This window comes from Giraffa tippelskirchi, chromosome 1 (assembly GCF_054371585.1).
Source record: "Giraffa tippelskirchi isolate mGirTip1 chromosome 1, T2T-mGirTip1v1.2.pri, whole genome shotgun sequence".
In the NCBI taxonomy this organism is placed as follows: Eukaryota; Metazoa; Chordata; class Mammalia; order Artiodactyla; family Giraffidae; genus Giraffa; species Giraffa tippelskirchi.
In genome coordinates, this window is record NC_137275.1 from 169714499 (window position 1) to 169736175 (window position 21677).

Genomic DNA, 21677 nt, shown 5'->3' on the forward strand with positions numbered 1-21677 from the left:
TGTTGCATTTGAATAGACTAATAATGAGCTATCAGAAAGGAAAATGAAGAAAACAATGGTATTTACAGTTGCATCAAAAAGAATGAAACAGCTAAGAATAAGTTTAACCATAGAGGTAAAAGGTCTGTACTCTAAAATCTATTAGACATTGATGACAGAATTGAAGAAGACACAAATGGATGGAAAGATATATACCATGCTTATGGGTTGGAAGAATCATCATTAAGATTTCCATATTACACAAAGAAATCTATGGATTCATTTAATCCCTATCAAAATTCTAATGGCATTTTTTTCACAATACAAAATAATTCTGAAATTTGTGTGGAATCACAAGAGACCCTAAGTAGCCAAAACTTTTTCTTCTCATGCTATGGCATGAGATAAAGACTATGATTCTGATTCCTGAGTTTATTTACAAATAGAGGCTCAAAAGATAGGACTGATAGTGTTTCCAGTCTCTTTCTTTGTGGAAGACTCTCATGTTGCTGAAAGCTGAAATAGCAGGGCAAATTTAATGGAAGAATATTGCTTTGACATCTTTCTTAGACAGTAACTACCTGTCAGCCTGTGGTATTAAAAAGGTAGGGCTCCTGAAGCAGTAGCGGTTCTGGGAACGGGGGTCTCAAGGCTTCAGCAGACTCATGTTGCTGCTGCCTCCTATTATTTCATCTTCTTTGCATGACAGCGTAATGACATCACTATACATTTATGGAAAGAACAACAACAGAAAAAAGAGCAAATTTCCTGCTGCTGCTGCTAAGTTGCTTCAGTCGTGTCCAACTCTGTGCGATCCCATAGACAGCAGCCCACCAAGCTCCTCCATCTCTGGGATTCTCCAGGCAAGAATACTGGAGTGGGTTGCCATTTCCTTCTCCAATGCATGCATGCATGCATGCATGCATGCTAAGTCGCTTCAGTCGTGCCCGACTGTGCGACCCTATGGACAACAGCCCACCAGGCTCCTCTGTCCATGGGATTCTCCAGGCAAAACTGTCTCTCTTTTTAGAATTTTTAACTTTATTATCACAAATATAACTTTACAGAAAAACAATATCATAAACTTTAATTTACAGAAAGGTAGAGCTTTAGAGCTTTCACTGTGGTGAATCTATCACGTTAACCCACTCTGCTTCCCCTCAACATGGGGGATTAGAGTTCTCCATACGATTGAGTCTGGCCTTGCTTGGGCTAATGGGAAATAAGTGCAAGTAGAACATGGATGTTCCTGGACAGAAGCTTTACAAAACTATTTGGACTTCACTTTGTTCTCTTTTTCCTCAATCCTAGGCCGGGGTGCCAAGGGTGTTGCTTCATCTACCTGGGTCACAGAATGAAGACGATGCAGAGGAGAGCCACAGCTGACTCTGACAATCTTGTTGCAAGAGTGAGAAAACATCCTTTGTGGTAAGCCGCTGAGATTTAGGGGGTTAGCTGTTAATGTAACATAACTGAGAGCATCTTGACAGATACAGAAATATATGAGGTTTGCAATAGCTAAGAGAGAGCTTAAGTCTCTTAATGATCACGATAATCATAATAATTATACTAACAGTTAACTTGAATTGGCACTTTCTATGTGCCAGACATTGTCTTCGGTACTTTCCTTTCAACAGCCATTTGATGGAATAGGTATTATTAACATAATGTATGTCTTATAGATGAGAAAACTGAGGCAGAGAGTTTAAGTGATTTGCCAAAGATTGTACACTTAGTGAGTGACAGAGCTAGGATTTGGTCTTGGTCATGATTGAGGCCAGAGCCCTAGGCTTTCATGAAGTTTCCCAAGTTGTCTTCTTCACTGTTACAATTTTCAAACTTTTCATCTGTAAAATGAGGCTAGCAGTACCAACTTTCACATCACTTTTCCTGCACTTGTTGATGTTTTAAGGAAAGACCCAGAGGGAGGAAAGGCTTTCTGGTTTCTACTCTGCTTTCCAGGATAATGGAGACAGAATCTGAAAACAGATCCCAGAAGGTGATTGGCTGTGGGACATTTAAACTGACTGTATTAATAACTTACCCTTGTTTGACCTCTTTTGGCCATACACCAAAGCAAGGATTCGGTATGATCTAATCAAACATGGGGCAGGCTTTGATCAGTCACAGTGGGTCCCTAATGGCTATGGTAAGATGAAACACCAGGACAGGTGCTGGTCCCACAGCTCACTTATGACAAGACCTTGAGAAAAGTGCCATGATCTCAGTACTGCAATGGCCGGGCATAATGGGACCAAAGAAACTTTTCTCCCCTACGGTCTGAATGAAAGCATGCAGCACACAGGGAAGACCCTCCAGGAAATCCAACAGAGACTCTTGCTTGGTTGTTTCATGAAACAGTAAGTAGACTGGAGAATGTCATAACAAACCACAAACAACCACAGAAATAATTGGGCGCAGCTTTTGTCCAGATTGTTTAGCTATTATCTGTTCTTATTGCAATAGTCTGAAAAATACACCACACTTGGAATTTTTAAAGCCCCAGGGAGAGAATTGAGAGGCCACTGTTTTTTGCCCCTGGTAACCTTATCTTCCTTCGATTCTAACAGTGTCTTTCCTCACAAAACTGCCCATTTCCTTGCTTTTCTTTTGTAGAATTTCTATGTATATATGGGGATTTGATCTGCCCAGAGGATAATTGCATTGTTCCTTTCTAGCAGGAGTTTATAATAATAGGTTTATTATTAATCTCACTTATTTCAGATTTTTTAGTAATATAATATTATTAGATTGTGTTCAAAGTAAATAAAATTATACACCTACCTGAAAAATATCAAGTGCAAGGGTGTGCGTGTGTGTGTTTCCCTTTCATATGTATGTGCGTGAAGGGGAAAGAGAGAAAATGAGAGAGAGGAGAAAAAAATGTAGGTGTAAAATTAACTGACCCTTTTATCCCAATAACTTTAATATAAATATCCTTCCAAATTAATATTCATCCCAGTTCTTTGGCAAAAGTGTGTGTTTGTGATCAGTCGCTCAGTCATGCCTGACTTATTTTGTGACCCCAAGGATTGTCGTCCACCAGACTCCTCTGTCCATGGAATTTTCCAGGCAAGAATACTGGAGTGGGTTGCCATTTCCTACTCCAGGGGATCTTTCTGACCCAGGAAGTACCATGTCACAAACAAGTGATAATAAATAAAGGAAGAGAGGGCTCAGAATGATGGAGGCAGTTGAGGAAATGTTTCCAATTTTCTTCCAGATAGTGAAACAGATGGTGATTGTTCTTCATGCTTTTCCGCTTCCTCCTCTCTTTTTCTATTCCTTCCTTTTCCTCTTTGTCTTCATCTTTGGCTTCTTTATCTTCTTTTTAATTCTTTTTTATATACTAAAATGTACATAAAATTTACCATCTTAAGTGTACAGTTCAGTGACATTAAGTACACTCACATTTCTGTGCAACCATCATCATGCGTCTCCAGAACTTTTCTTCATCTTGCAGTCTTGGACCTGTACCTGTTAAATGATAACTCCCCATTTCTTCCCCGTCAACCCCTGGAGGACTACCAATCTATTTTCTCTATGAATTTAACTATTCTAGGCACCTCATATGAGTGGAATCATATCGTATTTGTCCTTTTGTGACTGCCTTATTTCACTTAGTGTAATGTCTTTACGGTTCATCCATGATGCAGCATGTCTTAGAACTTCTTTTTTAAAGGCTGAGTAGTATTTTGTTGTATACAGGTATATTCCACATTTTGTTTATCCTTTCATCTGTGGTTGGATACTTATGTTGCTTCCACCTATTGGCTATTCTGAATAATGCTACTATGAATATAGGTGTATAAATAATTGTTTGAGTCCCTGCTTTCACTTCTTTTGTGTATGTACTCAGAAGTGGAGATACTGGTAATTCTGTTTAATTTTTTTTTTAGAAATTGCTGTACCAGTTTTCATATTAGCTGCACCATTTTACACTGCTACCCGTTGTACACACAAGTTTCATCTTCTCCATATCCTTGCAAGTGCTTGTTATTTTCTATTTTTTTAAATCACAGTCATCCTAATGGGTATGAAGTGGTATCTCACTATGATTTTGATTTCAAGTTCCCTAATGTGTTGAATATGTTTTTATGTGATTACTGCCTATTTGTATAGATACTTTGGAGAAATGTCTTTTCAAGTCCTTTCCCATTTTAAAATCGGTTTGTTGTTGTGTTTTTGAATTGTTGGACTTTAAAAATATATTCTGGTTATTAACCCCTTTTCAGATATATGATTTGCAAATATTTACTTCTATTCTGTGTTTGCCTATTCACTCTGTTGATAGTATTATTCTTGTACCAAAGTTTAAAATTTTGATGTATCCAATTTATCTATTTTTTCTTATGTTACCTGTACTTTTGGTGTCATAGTCAAGAAATCATTGCCAAATCCAATATCATGAAGCTTTGATATGTTTTCTTCCAAAAGCTTTATGATTTTAGCTCTTACTTTTAGGTCTTCGGGCTGTTTTGAATTAATTTTTGTATCACTTTCTTTTTTAAAGCGGAAGGAGTACTACATTTTATAGATGTAACCTCCTCCCTCTGTTTAAGTTTTTTGTCTGGCATTGTGTGGGACTCCAATACATGAAACATGATTCTGACCTCAGGAGTTTAAAAGATGAGCACATAGTAGCCATAGTATGAAGCAGGAAGACGACTTAAAAGAGAGGTAGAAATAAGCTAACTTCCCTCTGGGTTCTTATAGTAACATGGGAACTTCAGGTTTTGTAGTATACTTTGTGAAAATCATAGGTCAAAGATGGCACAGGAAAAGGCAGCAAAGGGGAAGATAAACTGACAAGATGTGATGGATGACAGGGCCAAAGCCCCTCTGCGTAGAAGGGGCTGCTTATTGGGGTTTATCTCTTCCAAGCTTTAGCACTGCAACCGTACCTGTCCATTAGCCCTGTCCTGTTCAAGCACCATCAAATAATACCTGAAGGGGCTATTTTAATTCCTGATTTTATAAAGTGACAAGAAAAGACTTGTAGAGAAGGCGAGCACAGACATTCACACTGATAATTTCAGAGCAGATCACGTCTTACTAAGAGTGGCTAAGGAAAGTGCCTTTACACGACCTCTGTCGGGATCCTTTGTGAGGTCCTGGTTGCATGTGATTCCTTCATTTATTTCTTGGCTCTGTGTTGTTTCATGTTGGTCTAAGTGGTGCTGTCGCTGCTCTGGCTCAGAACAGCTATGCTCATCCATTACAGAGAATTCTCAGATTCCACCTTCACATTTAAAGGATAAAAATTTTGTCGTTTATCACATGAACTCTTCTCATCTTATCCATAATTCTCTTTATTCTCACAAACTGTTTGTTGCACCTCTAAGTGTAAGCTCCATGAAGACAGGGGCTTATTTCTCTGCTCTATCTAGCACTTAGAACTATATCTGCATGGTAGGTACTCAGTAAATATGTCTTGAATGGGTGAATGTGTAAATGCTGCTGCTAAGTCTCTTCAGTCGTGTCCGACTCTGTGCAACCCCACAGACGGCAGCCCACCAGAATCCATCCCTGGGATTCTCCAGGCAAGAATACTGGAGTGGGTTGCCATTTCCTTCTCCAAATGTATAAACAAGATTGAGCTATTTTTTGTTCCTGTTTGGTATTGCACATTTTTGTACAAATTAGCATTTCTGAGTGTGCAGCATTATTCTAAGTGTGTAGTTTTAAATGCCTTCTAAAAATGTGTTCTTCTCTGTGTCCCTCTGTGTGAGGGTTTTTCTGTTTCCCTGGTGTTTGGTAGGAGAGAGATAACTTGGGTAATAAGCCTTGTAAAGAGGCTTCATATCGTTCATATGTGTAATCCCTCTCTGGACACTTCCTGTGCCACACCATTAAATGTCTAGCCTTGACTACACAGCTGGATTCCTTCACTGCCTCTCTGAAGTTTTATGCTTTACTTACTTAATTCCTTCTGGCAACATACATAAAAGGGCCAACTGCTGCTCCTTCAATAACCAACACCTAGGTAACCTGGGCAAGTTATAAAATTTCTTCGTGCCTTAGTTTTTTTCATATGTCAAATAGTTTTTTTCAAATGTCAAATTATTAATATGTCATTAGTTAAAATTGGTTGAGTTGGGCCCTGTTCTAAGTATTTTACATGCAATAGACTTTAATGTTTAATAATGTTTATTAACAATGAGGTAGGTACTATCATTATCCTCATTTTATAGAAAAGGAAATTGAAGTATACAAAGCTTAGGTGCTTGACTCAAAGTCTTACAGGTCTTTAGTGGTGGAACTGGAATTCAAACCTGTGGAGTTAGACTACAGAGTTAGCACTTTGGGATATATATCCCTGAGCAAGGGATTATGAAGAGGATAAGATAATAAACTAAATTGCTCGCATGTCTGGATCAGAACTAGAACTCCATAGATGTCAGTTGTTTTTTTTGCTAACAACTCATCTCCCTCTCTGACAAATATAAAGAAGGTCTTTTGAAGACCACAAATACCAGATGAAGACACAAAGGGATTAAGTATAAGTGGGTAAAGAGTGAATAAGAATATTTTAATTAGGAGCAGTTTTTTAAAATTTCTTTTTTTTTCTTTTTAATTTTCACAATGTTGTGTTGGTTTCTGCCATACAGCAATGTGAATCATCCATAATTATACATCCATCCCCTCCCTCCCCCTAATTCCATCTCTCCATGTCATCACAGAATGCCAGACTGGGCTCCCTGTGCTACACAGCAACTTCTCACCAGCTAGTTGGGAGCAGTTTTAATGGAAGGGTGAACTCTGAGTAAAGAGTAGAAGAGCTAAATAAACCCAGTTCTTACCTAGTGAAGAAGCAGAGATGCTTAAGGCTTTGATTGAAGCCAGTTTGAGAAGAGTCTGTGGAGGCAGTGGTAGACCTGCATGCCACACCAATGAAGGGAGGAGGGGGCCTGAAAATGGGGCAGTGATCCTACCCTCTGTTCTGAGCACATCAGTTATGGGAAGAGAGGATTTCTGTGACAGAAGTTCCAGGCAGATGGGAGTTGGAGCAGGAAGGAGAGGGTTCCAAACCCTGAATGAAAAATCCCCACCATTTATTATCCTCTGTGTGTTTATTATATCTTACAGGTATGTATGGTCTTTGAAATTCCAGCAGGAAGATGAATGGGAGTGATTTCAGTAGGGGAAAGGCAAACTACCAATGCATCAAATAGATATGATGATAAGATATGGCACCTTGGCAGAAAGCAAGGAAATATATTTAAAGAGTTATAGGATCCTTTCCATATATTAGGGAAAAATATGTTTAGGTTATCCAGTAGCACATTGCTGAAAGGTTGAGAGACTTGAGAGATGATACACAAAAAAAATGCAAAATAAATTATTTCAAAACTTTATTTAAGAACATAGGAATGAAGATGTCTGATCTTACATAACACACTCCAGTGCTAGGAAGTTCATTTTTAGGAAGAGTAGAAGATAAATTTAACTTGACAGAATCCAAACACCCCAAAGAAAAACTTTTTAAAATAAGAAGTAGGATAATGTGTATGTTGGGAGGTGGGATGGGATGACATCAAAATGCTTTTCTTTGTGGTCACATGTCACTACCCTACTTTTCAGGAGACTAGAACCTTTCTTGGACAAGCCATTTCATCAAAGAATCAGATTGTCTAGTTCTTAGGGAAATGTAAGCCATGATAAGAAACCAAATGGGAGATCGGGGTGGTCATAACAGAGCCCAGGGTGAGGTACAACCCTGGATCTTTTGCCTTAGACTAAGAAGGCTTCTCTAGCTTTAATATGCATGTGAATCACCCAGGGAACTTGTTAAAATGCAGATTCTGATTCATTCAGTGGTGATGATATTCTGATTAATTTTGTTTGTGGAGGGTGCGAGGGCCTGAGATTATGCATTTCTAACAATTTACCAGGTGATGAAGGAGTTGCAGGTCCACAGACTTCATCTTGAGTAGCAAAGGTAGACTTTATGATCTGAATGGTGATAGTTGAGAAAACATGCAGATTTTGGAAGAAGATGAGGAGACTCATGTGTGTATGTGTGTGAAAGAGAGAGAGACGAAATCAAAGTGAGCGACAGAGACAAAGACAGGAAGAGACCAGCTCCTTTCAGGGCAGCTTTGGAATCTTAACAAGAAGTAGAACACAGATAGGAAGAAGGACCGGAAGAGTGGGAACATGGTAGCAATTAAACAGTGAGACCAGGGCCCCCAGATGATCAGCATCTCTATGCTTCATTCTTTCTAGCCGTATTTCCAACATTCTCTGTTCTATCTCATTTCATGGATGTATACTTCCCATTCTTCTTGAACTGCGTTTTCCCTGCCTTCACCAGATCCCTTCATCTTTTAGAGGAGACTTCTCATCAGGCAAGATCTTCAAGTGTTCCTATAGCATATAGTCCTTTTCTTTTTTTACTCCTTTCATACTTACAAATGTTCATCATTTCCAAGTACAGGGGTGGGTTCATTCTGTTCTTTCCATTCTCCTTACACCTAACATAACTTAGATCCTGGCATGTAGTAGGTGAGCAATGTTTATTTTGAGTAAATAGATAAAATAGTATAGATAATCATATGTCCTAGATTTTCTGGGCTTTAGGCATTTTATATTATCTTTACCACAGATGAAAAAGCTAGTCCCAGAGCCATCAGAAAATATTAGCAGGATGAATTAATGGGTAAAGGAGGAAAAAGCAATGAATGGACCCAATTAGTCAAATTTAAGGTAGGAGAAAACATAGATTCAGCCTAAATAGGTAAATACGTAAGAGAAAACCACCAGATAATAATATGAATAATACTATTTTCTTAAGCACCTAGTATGTGCCTGACATGGTGATCATATATTCAATCTCATCTTAAATCCTTACAAAAACGTTGTTAAGTGGTAGAAACTGTGATCTATAGAAAGTAATAATTTTCCCAGGCCACTTGGCAAGGAAGTTAGGAAGAAGATTCAAATTCAGAGGCTAAGTTAGATGCCATGAACACCTGGCCTTGTGATTGTCATCAGTGTCCATCATCTGCCTTCTGCAATAGCCTGTATGCTATTGAGAACAAAAGTGTCTGTTCTGTCTGGTTAGCATATTTTTTCATATGTATGTACTCCAGAATAATTGCTGAATGAACGGTCAATGCAATTTGAAATTACATGTCCTTTCTCTTACATTTTGCCTTTTTGCATTTCTTTTTCTTGGGGATGGTCTTGATTACTGCCTCCTGTACAGTGTCACAAACCTCCGTCCATAGTTCTTCAGACACTTTGTCTATCAGATCTAATCCCTTGAATCTATTTGTCACTTCCACTGTATAATCATAAGGGATTTGATTTAGGTCATACCTGAATGGTCTAGTGGTTTTCCCTACTTACTTCAATTTAAGTCTGATTTTTGCAATAACGAGTTCAAGATCTGAGCTACAGCCAGCTCCCGGTCTTGTTTTTGCTGACTTTATAGAGCTTCTCCATCTTTGGCTGCAAAGAATATAATCAATCTGATTTTGGTATTGATCATCTGATGATTTCCACGTGTAGAGTCTTCTCTTGTGTTGTTGGAAGAGGGTGTTTGCCATGACCAGTGCGTTCTCTTGGCAAAACTCCGTTAGCCTTTGCCCTGTTTCGTTTTGTACTTCAAGGCCAAATTTGCCTGTTACTCCAGGTATTTCTTGACTTCCTACTTTTGCATTCCAGTCCCCAATAATGAAAAAGACATCTTTTTTTGGGGGTGGGTGTTAGTTCTAGAAGGTCTTGTAGGTCTTCATAGAACTGTTCACCTTCAGCTTCTGCAGCATTACTAGTTGGGGCATAGACTTTGATTACTGTAATATTGAATGGTTTGCCTTGGAAATGAACAGAGATCATTCTGTTGTTTTAAAGATGAGTATATCTTACCTTTTCTCCTTTGCCTTCAGCTTCTGGTCTTTTCTTAGCCTTACAAATAGCTGCATTTGAATGCAGAGTTTCAAAGAATAGCAAGGAAACATAAGAAAGCCTTCCTCAGTGATCAATGCAAAGAGATAGATGAAAATAATAGAATGTAAAGAACAGATATCTCTTCAAGAAAATTAGAGATACCAAGGGATTATTTCATGCAAAGATGGGCACAATAAAGGACAGAAATGGTGTGGACCTAACAGGACCAGAAGATATTAAGAAGAAGTGGTAAGGATACAAAGAACTATACAAAAAAGGCCTGCATTGCCGAGATAACCACGATGATATCATCACTCACCTAGAGCCAGACAACCTGGAATGCTAAGTCAAATGGGCCTTAGGAAGCATCACTATGAAAAAAGCTAGTGGAAGTGATGGAATTCCAGTGGAGCTATTTCAACTCCTCAAAGATGATGCTGTTAAGGGGCTGAACTCAATATGCCAGCAAATTTGGAAAACTCAGCAGTGGCCACAGGACTGGAAAAGGTCAGTTTTCATTCCAATCCCAAAGAGAATGTTCAAACCACCACCCAGTTGCACTCCTCTCACATGCTGCCAAAGTACTGTTCAAAATCCTCCAAGCCAGGCTTCAACAGTACATGAACCATGAACTTCCAGATGTTTAAGCTGGATTTAGAAAAGGCAGAGGAACCAGAGATCAAATTGCCATGATTTGATGATAAGTTTGATCATTGAAAAAGCAAGAGAGCTCCAGAAAAACATCTATTTCTGCTTTATTGACTATGCCAAAGCCTTTGACTGTGTGGATCACAACAAACTGTGGAAAATTCTTAAAGAGATGGGAGCACCAGACTACCTGTCTTGCCTCCTGAGAAATCTGTATGCAGGTCAAGAAGCAACAGTTAGATATGGACATGGAAAACAGACTGGTTCCAAATTGGGAAAGGAGTATGTCAAGGCTGTATATTGTCACCCTGCTTATTTAACTTATATGCAGAGTACATCATGAGAAATGCTGGACTAGATGAAGCACAAGCTGAAATCAAAATTGCCAGGATAAACATCAATAACCTCAGATATGTAGATGACACCACCCTTATGGCAGAAAGTGAAGAAGAACTAAAGAGCCTCTTGATGAAAGTGACAGAGTAGAGTGAAAAAGTTGGCTTAAAACTCAACATTCAGAAAACTAAGATCATGGCATCTGGTCCCATCACTTCATGGTAAATAGATGGGGAAACAATGGAAACACTAAGAGCCTTTATTTTCTTGGACTCCAAAATCACTGGAGATGGTGACTGCAGCCATGAAATTTAAAGAGACTTCTCCTTCTCCTTGGAGGAAAAGCTATGATCAACCTAGACAGCATATTAAAGAGCAAAGACATTACTTTGCCAGCAAAGGTCTATCTGGTCAAAGCTACGATTTTTCCAATAGTCATGTATGGATGTGAGAGTTGGACCATAAAGATGGCTGAGCACCAAAGAATTGATGCTTTTAAACTGTGGTGTTGGAGAAGACTCTTGAGAGTCTCTTGGACAGCAAGGAGATCCAACCAGTCCATCCTCAAGGAAATCAGTCCTGAATCTTCATTGGAACGACTGATGCTGAAGCTGAAACTCCAATAGTTTGGCCACCTGATGCAAAGAACTGGCTCATTTGAAAAGACCCTGATGCTGGGAAAGATTGAAGGCAGGAGGAGAAGGGGATGAAAGAGAATAAGATGGTTGGATGGCATCACCAACTCAATGGACATGAGTTTGAGTAAGCTCTGGGCATTGGTGATGGACAGGGAAGCCTGGCGTGCTGCAGTCCATGGAGTCTCAAAGAGTCGGACATGACTGAGTGACTGAACTGAACTCTATTCCATTATATAACCATGTATGTATGTAAAATGCTAAAAAGAAGATTTTCCAAAAGACACATATTTTCTTCTTCAACGTTGAGGTTTATTTCTGAAAACTCTTGCATTAGAGCAGTGTTTTTCAACTGTTTTTCAGTATCCTTCCCCACCTCCCACCATTCAAAGAGCCTTTTGAGTTTTTTTTTTTTTCCCTAAAAGCCTTCCCCTTGAAATTTTAATACCACATTGTATATCTGTTATGTATTTTATATATATTTCTGTATTTCTGTACAGAAATATTCTATATTTCTGTAGTAAGGGTAAGATTTTTTTGCCCTGTTCTTTCCCTCTCAAGAACCAGTTTCATGCTCTTGGGAGCAATATCACCCTATTGAGAATGCGTGGATTAGAAGGTTGCACACTGGAGTAAAACTGTGAAAGCACTTAAGATATGTTTTATGTTCAGTTCACAGAGATGCAGTGATGCAGGAGAGATTGTCAACTATCTACCTGTGCCCATTCTTCTCTTCTTAAGTAATCAATTGCAGATCTTTAGCTAAGCAAAAATCATCAAATTAGAGAACTATGTATTCCCTAGTCTCCCATCCCTAATCTTCCCTTTGGCTGAACACAGTGACCCAGAGCCAAAGGACCACCTTTCTTAGTCTTCCTTATAGACTCCCTTTGGCCACTTGACCAAGTTAGGGCCAATGAACTAAAAGCAGTAGGAGAGAAATAAATGTCCACATTAAATCACTAGATTTTGAAGGTCTCTGTTGCTCACTACATTCTAAATTATTAATTATTAGGTCTGTATAATTAATTGACATTTGTCAGGCCACACTCCTGATAAATTTTTCAAGATTTCTTTGTATGTCCTTCCTTTGTGTCCACCTTCACAATTTTAATGACTTGCATTAAACATTTGTATAGAGACAAAAAAGTTATGATGCTTTGTATATATAGTACAAATTGCTACAAATTATGGTGACTACCTTGGAAATCCACTGATTTTGAGTTAATGACTTACAGTCTGTATATAATTGAATTTAGAATAAGGGGAGTTCTCAACTAGGTAAGGATCATTAACTATTCAGGAACAGTCAGGAGGTAGTTGGAAGAGAGAAAAAGGAGGAAAAATAAGATTAGATAAAGTCAGGAATAAAAATTTATGTTTTAGATTCATTTCAGGAGGAAGGAAGAAATGAAGCAAAGGAATATTTGGAAATCCACTTGGGTTACTCTTGATTAGCAGGAAAAAATAAACATCCAAAGGTCAAAGTTAGTGTCAGAGAGAAGAAAAGTTCAGAAAAATAAACCCTTATGGAAAGAATGTGCTTGTGCTGATTTGAATTAGGGTTTTTCCCATTGCTGTAGGAAAGCCACAGACTTGTTACCTGCAGGCCTGATACATAAGCCATCAATTATTTACCTTAAGAATGAGAGAGAAGAGGTGACATTAGGAATTGGACATTGTTAGATTGAGTTTGGGTTCTTTGTTTTCTGTTTTTTTCCCGGGAATTTGATTGCAAAGCCTTTTACAATGTAATGGTAACTGGCAGAATGATTCACAGTGAAGTAAAAAATTGGGCAATAAAAATTTTAGACCTTTCAGAGATTTTAAAAGAAATAACAAAACACACAAAAATAAGGAGAGAGTTTGGTTGCTTTGTAGAGCTGAATCAGGAGAAAACATTTGACAGAATAGAGCTATTGCTTTAACTAAGATCATGTAAACACACAGGTTCTCTCCCCTAAGTCATAAATCATGCAAAAAAATTTAAAAAAAAATTTTTTTTTGTTAGACATGCTATATGTAGTATCTGTATGGCAGACATTATTAGTATATAACCAATAGCCATTCTGCTTAACTTCCTTGTTAATGAAACCTGCATTTTAATCAGAAAGGCCAACTGTCCTGCCCCAAGGATTGGATCAGCCTTGGTCTAAGTGAGTCATGGAGCTCTCTTTCCTTTTTCTCAGATTTTCCCAGCCATCCTTGCAAGCCAGAGTGATCATGTGACTCAGTTCTGCCCAATAACTTGTCAGTAGGAAATTTGCTAGGGAACATTTGTGAAACATTTTCCCATTGAGTTACAAATGCAAGGATTTACAGGAGGAAATTTGTCCCCTTTGCCCGTTTTCCCCTGCTCAGTATTCTGGTATGATGATATCTCGACTGGATTTGTATCGGTCAACTTTTGTGACCTTGAGGTGACAAACAAGAAGATAAAAAGCATATACATAGAGATAGAGAGAGTTTAATTTTGTAAAGTGTTTGTTTTGTTTGGAGCCTGGGTTTTGGAAGACAATATTGATGCTAACTCACCCCATGGTTGCTCTTGGACAAGGTATAGTAAGTTTGCTGATGCAGTGAGAAATAGAACATGAAATAGTTAACTGGGGCAGCAAGTATTTCCTTATATGATAGCAGGGCAAGAAATTTTCTGTTGTAATTGCCTTCTTTCCCAGCTAACTGGCACTGAGCAGACAGTCCTGAGCTCCTCTAAGTTAGTGAATTCCTTATATTGACACCATTCTTTGACACCAGATTTGGAAATACTCTTAAGGCATGGTGGAAGCATGGGAGAATCTCTAACTTGTCTCCCTGGGCTTGCGTCCATTAAAAAAAATTTTGTTTTTTTTTTGTCAATTTGGTAATAAGTGAAGGGCAGGATAAAATGAAACTAGCCAATACTGAATTTTTCCTATCGAACCCATACCAGTCTTTGTAATCTTACCTAACTCAAATATCTTTATGTTTTAAGCCTCTGAGAACTGGGTCATATGTTACTTGTAGTCCAAAGCATACTTAATGAATGCCAACAGGAATTCCAACAAAGTGGGTGGATTGTGAAAGAGACAAGGGCCATCGGAGGGGATGGCCAGTATTCAGGCACTCTCATTTGATACGCTGACAATGCTGATCAAAGGAAAAAGTGCACCAATGAGTAAGAGTCCTGAATGATGTACAGCTGCAGGAGAAAAGAATATATAAAGAATCACCCAAGTCCAGCCATGTCCTGGCACTAGAAGTGGCAGAAGTTCAAAACAGTGGGAAGAATTGGAAGACCTGGGTTGAAAACTCATCTCCACTACTTACTAGCTGAGTGACTGTTGGTAGATAGATCACCTCTCTGAGTGTCAGACTCCTTATTTGTAAAAACGGAGTAATAATGTCCACTTCATGGGGTTGTAAGATAGTTTGAGATGTCATATAGTAAGTTTATGGTGCCCAGTATGTACTAGATTCTGAGCAAGTAATAAGCTGTTTTCCCATCTGTGATGAACATAGAAAGTTGAAGCCTTTGAGAAAGTCGCTTAAACTTCTTTGGACCTATATTTCATAATCCATAAAAATTAAAAGTTTGTACTAGATGTTCCTGTGTTTTTTCATTTTCTGGCTTTATGCATCTATTTCTAACTACACAGAAAGAAATTCAGTGAGAAGAGAAAGAGAAATATGAAGAGAATGAAGTCTATGGAAGACTGGCTCTTTAAGGAAAAGGACTGTAGCACATTTTATCTTTGGACTTTCCTTTGATCCTCACACAGCCTTGGTTGAACCCCATCCCCCAATGGTATTTTTGAAAGGAGAGCTTCAGAGGCGGTGCATACAGTGATTGGAAGGGAGGACAGTGGCTCATGTTCCAGTCTTGTGTTTAGAGGTAAGAAATCATCTTCCTTCACCTCTTGCTTCACACATGCACACACTGCAATCTCAAAGCAGACAAAGGGGAGTTGAGATGGGACTTCTGGGTCACTGTGCAGTCAAACAACACTGTATGTGATTATTCTGACATCTAGAATATAGATTTCCCCCAAGTGTGGTAAAAACTAGTGGAAACTTTAGGAAAATGGAGTGAGCAAAGTGAACCGGAAGGCAAAAAGACACCCAGGGAATTTTTGCTGAGGATGTTGTTGGGTATACAAATGAGGAATGAAAAGAACCAAGTAACACTTAACCCTGAGACTAGGTGACTATGAGAGATAATGAGAAGTGGCGGAATCTATAAATCTTTGTGGGGATGTATGTTTTGGATAAATGATGTTAAAGGACATTTTCACTCCAAAGTTGTGAAAACATACATTGTCTAGCACTTAAAATTTATTTCTCCAAATTTGCTAATTTTGGTAAACCTAGTATATTCTCAGCCTGTGGACTCACCTTTAATTCTTCACTCTATTTCAGCCTCTACACCTCTTCAGTTATCATGTATTTATCCCTATTTTTGTGCACTGCCTGGGATTCCTTATCGCATGGTCCTGAATTCACACCTCAGCATCAAATTTCTGGTTTATGCCATCAAACTAATCCCTTTGTGAGAGGGATTCATTCCCCACCCCATTGATGTCTGGGGTCATAACACTGTTAATAAGAGCAAGTGTTATTCTCAATGTGCTATTAATATTAACTCATTTAGTTCTCCAAATAGCCATATAGAGCAGGTATTATTATTCCCATTTTACAGATGAGGATACTGAGGTTAAGTGACTCACTCAGGGTTACAGAGCAAGTAGGTGGTACATGGTGCCTGAATTCAAACCCAGGCTGCCTGGCTCCAAACCACTGTGCTGTGTTGGATCTCCTTTTGCTAGGTGTGTTTTTCATTATGTTTCTTTCCTGCTTCAAGACCTGTAATGACTTGTTTTAGGATTAATAGATTAATTTTTAGGATAAATTTCAAACTCTTTGGTTTGACACAGGAAGTTGTTCAGCAAATGACCCATACCAACCAGCCTCTGGGTGTGTTATTCATCTTCTCCCACAGATCTTCCTCTATGATGGAGACTTTGTCTTCATCACCATTTCCAATTCTTCCTCCAGGAGGCTCAGCCTGGGTCATTTTAGTAAATTTCTCCTTCTCTGAATTCCTATAGAATTTGAAGGTTTTGGGTTAGACAATGTAACAATTAATTAAAGTGTGCCTAGAAGTTGGTTGGTTTTTTTTTTAATCTGTGTCAAAGAGTATGTTTTGTATCATAAACTAGGTTTAAAAGTTCTCTAACGCAAGAGTCAAGCTTTCTATATAAATCCAAGTTTTCCAGATCTCAGTTTTTTCCTCAGTAACATAAAAAGAATTCCTAAGCTCTTGTCCAGTTTTGGAGTTCTGTTCTGTTTTCTGGATGTGTTGCAACATGAAGCTAATTGCTGGGAATGCTTACCAAATATCCATTGGTTTGACTCATCCTGAAGTCCTGCTAAAATAAACCAAAGACCAAGATTTTTGTGGTTGGATTAGAAATTTTTGGAGCCTAGACTCATTGTGGGCTTCCCTGGTGGCTCAGCTAATAAAGAATCTGCCTGCAATGCAGGAGACATGGGTTTGATCCCTGGGTTGGGAAGATACTCTGGAGAAGGGAACGGCTTACCCACCCCAGTATTCTGGCCTGGAGAATTCCATGGACCTTTAGTCCATGGGGTTGCAAAGAGTCGGACATGACTGAGTGACTTTCACTTTCACTTTAGACATGTAAGTTTTCAGCTCCTATTTTCCATCATGGAAAGATGGAAGATAAGAATGAATGTTGGCTGAATTTGTCACTCAGAATCCCATTCTAGTTTCAACTTCTTTGTCAACAGTCCATGACTGGAGGGAGCAGGACTGCATTGTTCTTTGTGCAAGGAAGGTCTAGATCTGGAGTGTGCTTCAAACCTAAGGCAGCCCAAACCCAGGAGATGACCTTGAAAAATGATGGGGCTCAGTAGATGAGATGTTCATGAGCTGCTCAGCTTGCAGAATTAGACTACAATATGGGGAGAAAAGTAGGTTATAGAAAAAAAAAGGAAGGAATGAGAGAGAGGCCTTTAGAGTTAGAGGTAGAGAGAGTGAGAGAGGAAAAAGAATGAGGGAGAGAAAAACAAGCAGACAGACACACAGAGAATAGAAAGGACAGCCAAGCTGAGAGCTGTCCACGTTCAGTGTGGCTTTTTATTCTTTTGAATATGCATACATTTTTGTCATCAAATTCATCCAATAGCCATATGATAGTTATACAGATCTGCCAGTGCGAGTAGTACTTTGCATTAAAAACAAAATAAAACCATCTTTTCCTTAGAGATATGTTAAGCTTCCTGTATCTTAAATTAATTGTGATTCAAGAGACATTTTATTAGATGTTTTCTTTTTCTTTTTAACTCAAGAAAGTATTTTAGAATAAGACTTCAAAGAATCTTCCAGGGGAAAAAAATCCCACAACTCATGAATTATAAAGAAAAAAGAGTTTTTTTGTCTTTAAAACAATATCTTATGCAATTAGGGACCAAGTGAACTTAATTACCATGTGAATAATTCAGAGAGGCAAATTAACTGCACAGGAAAAATTTTGGTCCAGTGTGGTCCTCCGTGTTCATGCAACTCAAATAAAATGTGATTTAATCCTGAAACAGTCAGTTTAAGGTTCTGAAATCTGGTTGTTGCACTGAAGAGATACTTGTTCAGCTACTGTGTGTCCTTACACTAAACTCTCATGAAGTATTTTGGTCATCTCATCTTCTTTTTGTGCCTTGCTTCTGTTCACCCCTTTCCAGTGGGGCAGGAACTATAGACCTTTGTCTCAGCATTTGCTTTTCCTTCAGCCTCTTCATTTGCACTCCTATAACCTTCCACTTTGCACCAGTCAGACAGAAGAAAGGAGCATCAAATGGCAGGAATGTGGCTTGTCTCTCGGGCAGGATTCAAGTTCAGTAGCAGTGCTCCAACTAATTGAATTCAATAAATATTGTCGAGAGGGTTACCTTGTAAGAGACCTCATACCCGAGACTCTGGGATAGTCAATGAAACTCAAATACAGTAGTGTTTTCAAATATTATAGTAAATGGTGAAGACAACAGATCTGCCTGTAAAGCGTTATAGTATAAAACAAAGGGATGTGTGCCTTAACAGTGGTCCAAAGAAAGACAAGAGAACAGATGAGAAACATAGACATGGAAAAGGGTCCCTGCAAGTAGAGAATTTTGAATCTCTCACTGAATAAAAATGACAGGCTATTCACAATTGAGGATGAGGCAGGCAGGAGGATGTTACACAAGGGGAAAGCAGAACAAGTAATTGTCTGAAGGCAGAGGAGCAAATGCACAAATAAGCAAGTATGTGTTATCAAATTTGAAGACTCTTCTGGTGGCTGAACACAGAACACTGACAGTGGAGTAGATGAAAGGCGAAGCTCTTTGTAATTGACAGCTCCAAGGAGAGAAGGCTGCCTCTAGGGCCACACAAAGGGTTGCACTTTGGGATAGGGTAACACATGCTAAGCCCTGGCTGGGGTTTGTGTATGGCAAGCAGGGTCTTTCTGGATGGTACTAGTGGTAAAGAACCTGCCTGCCAATGCCGGGAATGTAAGGGATGTGGGTTCAATCCTTGGGTTGGGAGGATCCCCTGGAGGAGGGCACGGTGACCCACTCCAATATTCTTGCCTGGAGAATCCCCATGGACAGAGAAGCCTGGAGGGCTACAGTCCATAGGGTTGCAAAGAGTCGGACATGACTAACGCGACTTAACACGTATGCACATGGCAAGCAGAGTGGGTATGGTAACTAGGTTTTGCAGGTTTCCTGGAGGATTGATTAATTTGAATAATTACATGGCTCTCGAGAAGGAAATGGCAAGCCACTCCAGTATTCTTGCCTGGAGAATCCCATGGACAGAGGAGCCTGGTGGGCTACAGTCCATGGGGTCACACAGAGTTGGACATGACTAAAGCAACTTAGCACGCATGCACAGAGCACAGAGGCTGTCCCTAATTGTTCAATACCTGGTCTGGGAGTGCAGAAGCCTCATAATGGAGTGGGGAAGCTTAACGGAAGGAGGCGGTTGGCCTGTATGCTTAGTGGCCCTGGAGAGTGGGAGCCAGGGAAGAGATGTATCTGGTGTGGGTCTTAACAAACCGCCATGAAGGGAAATTGAGAATTTTTAGACCTGACTTCAAAACTAGGTCAAGACAGCACTCATGAAATATATTACAGTGTGCCATAAGCACATTGCACCTAGCTTGATTGAGGTTGGGTGAAGTGGGAAGGCATGCGTTAGGACAGGGAGTTATGAAACCACACATAGAGAGCAAATCTTAGAGAACATTGAACCCCCTGGTAATAAATGATGTTCTCATAACAGGGTAAGAAATGTGATTTTCCTGAGTAAAGAAGGTGGATATCAAAGCAACGTGCTATATTTACCATGATTTTCATAAAGTTTACCTCAAAAAATGTACATATTATGTGGCAAAATGTTATGTGGAATTATGTAGCCCTTGAGAACATTATTTGGTCAATGAGGACAGGAAATGTTAAAGCAATAGTGTAACAAATTGCAGGTATTTCACAATGACTGCTATATACTTAAGAGATAAGATGAAGTTGTAAGGAGAGAAACTCTCATCTGAGAGGCTCAAAACCTCTCATTCCTGAAGGCAAAAATTATTGTATTTGCCAAATGGAAAAATTGTTCATGTACTTATAGTGGTCCTATTTGAAAATTACCATGTTAAAGTCTGCTGAACATCCAAGTTTCTAGATAAAGTTGTGAGGTAATAGTTTCCATAAAGGCATAAAGAAATTTTACAAAACCTGGAAATTATTGCATCTATTCTAATATTTGTTCTAAGGGGATGAAGTAGAAGTTTTAGTCCAGCTGCAGCATGTGCAGTGGATGTAGTGGTGCACCACTCGGACCCACCCATACAGTTGGTCTATATGCTCATCCCCTAGGTCATTAGAAGTGTTGGCTGAGGATAGCTCACAGTTGAGTCTCTCCTACAGACTTGTCCTTGGCCTGCAGGAGTTAACTCACCCAAGATAAGGTTCCCTGCCCAGAGGCAGTGCCCATCCAATGACTGATTATGCAAGAATATAAACCAAGATACAAAGACTCCCGTTACCTCCAACTCACTCCATACTTCATTAGGGAATGATATGATTAATTTTGTGTGTTAACTTGACTGGTCCATGGAGTGGTCAGATATCTGGTTAAATGTTATAGATCTGTCTGTGAGGATGTTTCTAGAAGACCTTACTTAGCATTTGAATTGGTGAACTGAGGAAAGCAGATTGCTCTGCCCAATGTGGGTGGGCATCATCTAGACTGCTGAGAGTCAGAATAAAACAAAAAGTTGGAGGAAGGGAGAAGTCTCTCTTCCCAACTTCTGATCTAGAATATCAGTCTTCTCCTGCCCTTGGATGGGGATTTACACCATCAGTTCTCCTGGTTCTCAGACCTTCTTGGTTCAGAACTACATCACCAGCTTTCCTGGGCCTCCAGTTTGCAGACTTCTTTGCTTTCATAATTACATGAGCCAGCTCTTCCTTATAATAAATAAATCCCTATCTATCTATCTAATTTTTGCTTCCTCATGGAGGAAGGTGATATGTGTATCTTCTATTGGTGCTATCTCTCTGGAGAGCACTAAGTAACACAAAGGACAAGCCTGGAGTGCCCTCCTAGCTCTAGTGCTGCTGGTCCTCTCAGCTTCCTTCCGCATGCTCAGCTCTGCTTCCTTCACTCTTCAACAGGTCAATGCTCCCAAGAGCATTTCCCAATAAATCCCCTGTACTCTGGTCTCCATCACATAGTCTATTTCAGGAAATCCAACCTATGACAACATGCATCTATAGAATGACTAAACAATTCCTAAAATAATGTATACATTCTGTTGTTGTTTCTGTTAAGTTGCTAAGTCATGTCCAACTCTTGCAATCCCACCAGGCTCCTCTGTCCTTGGGATTTCCCAGGCAAGAATACTGGAGTGGGTTGCCATGCCCTCCTCCAGGGGATCCTCTGACCCTGGAATCAAACCTGCATCTCCTGCATTGGCAGGCGTGTTCTTACCACTGAGCCACCAGGGAAGCCCATACGTTCTATAGTCTCCTGAATTTTGTTTTATTCCAGATTGAGACATGTGTTGTGAAAGAAAGAAACAGTATAGGTTCTTTCAAATTTTTATCTATGCTTTAAAATTTAAAAATTCAGTGTTATTTGAATTA

At 39.3% G+C, this 21677-nt stretch overlaps 1 long non-coding RNA gene across 1 annotated transcript in view; it reads left to right on the forward strand.

Annotated features, from left to right (window-relative positions):
* LOC145512280 (uncharacterized) overlaps positions 1-21677 on the forward strand; it is a 265655-nt gene that overhangs the window by 87352 nt on the left and 156626 nt on the right. Inside the window, exon 3 of the long non-coding RNA XR_014058450.1 lies at positions 1291-1407. This is a non-coding gene — a long non-coding RNA (uncharacterized LOC145512280). The remainder of the gene's footprint in view (positions 1-1290; positions 1408-21677) is intronic.